This window comes from Neophocaena asiaeorientalis, unplaced genomic scaffold, assembly GCF_003031525.2.
Source record: "Neophocaena asiaeorientalis asiaeorientalis breed wild unplaced genomic scaffold, Neophocaena_asiaeorientalis_V1.1 scaffold256, whole genome shotgun sequence".
NCBI classification, from domain to species: domain Eukaryota; kingdom Metazoa; phylum Chordata; class Mammalia; order Artiodactyla; family Phocoenidae; genus Neophocaena; species Neophocaena asiaeorientalis.
In genome coordinates, this window is record NW_020185324.1 from 4102386 (window position 1) to 4103546 (window position 1161).

Genomic DNA, 1161 nt, shown 5'->3' on the forward strand with positions numbered 1-1161 from the left:
AGGAGGAGAGGAGTAGTTGTTGTTGATGGGTAACAGTCGCCAGGACTACGGTGACTATGGCGCTTGATTCACAAGGCAACGGTTGCTATAACTCACAAAAGAGAGAGAGAGGGAGAGAGAGAGGGAGCGAGAGGGAGAGGGAGACACTCACACGGGGAGGGGAGGGGGAGGGAAGAGGAGAGGAGGCGGGCCCGGCTAGCGGCCGGAAGGGGCGGGCTCAGTACCGTGACTGACAGCCCCCGAACCGGGTTGGGCTGGGCGCGAGGCCGGGGTTCCGAGGAAGGGTTCCGAAGGGACGCGCTAAGTTTGGCAGGGGCTGAGGTCACCCCAGGGTCCCCTCGGAGGTACGGTACTACACGCCCTGGCGAGGCTGGCGGAGGAATTGAGGGCCGTGGTGCGAGGTATACTTTCTGTGAAACGAGAGCTGCCAGTCGCAGCAACCAGCTCAGTGCCCAAAAGCCTCAGAGCCGGGAGAAGGTAACAGCTAACCCATGAGAGGGGGTGTCGAGGGCGATTCCAGACACCTTGTCTAAACGACCAGCTACAGCAGAGGAAGAATCCACTTTGAAGAGTGGCCCCGCCCCGACAGAAACGTCATTTCCGGGGCGGGGCGGGCGGAGGGTCCCGGATGTGCCGCCGCTCTCTTTTTTTCTTTTTTCCTTTTCCCCTTGCTCGCGCCCCCCACCCGCCCTGTTTCTGAGGCGCCGGTGGTGTTCCCGGTCGTATTCGTCTGCGGGCTTCTAGCATGTCGAGACGCTTGATGGCGGCGGGGAACGTGCTGGAATGGACGGTCCGCACCGCCTTTGCGCTCCTGCTTTCCGCGTCCCGGCCTGCTCCCGCCTCCTGAGGCCGCGATTCGGAGGCGGGCGGGCGGCGGGGTGTGAGCGTGCTGCCTCCGCCGCCATCTTAGAGCAGGCGAGCGCGGGGCGCGTATGGGCAGCGCGCAGGCCTCCCGCGGTCCCGCCGCGGCGTGGCGCGCACCGGGAAGGTCCGAGCTTGTTCGGCCCTCACTCCGGAGCGAAGAGGCGAAGTCCTGACTCCCTATCTACAGGGCGGGGAGTAAGCGCAACTAAGGAGCAAGAAATCGCCCTCTCCGGGGACTCGAAAACGCATGGCGGCCCCCCTCCGGGAAAGGCGTTGGGAGGTGGGGTAACTTACACC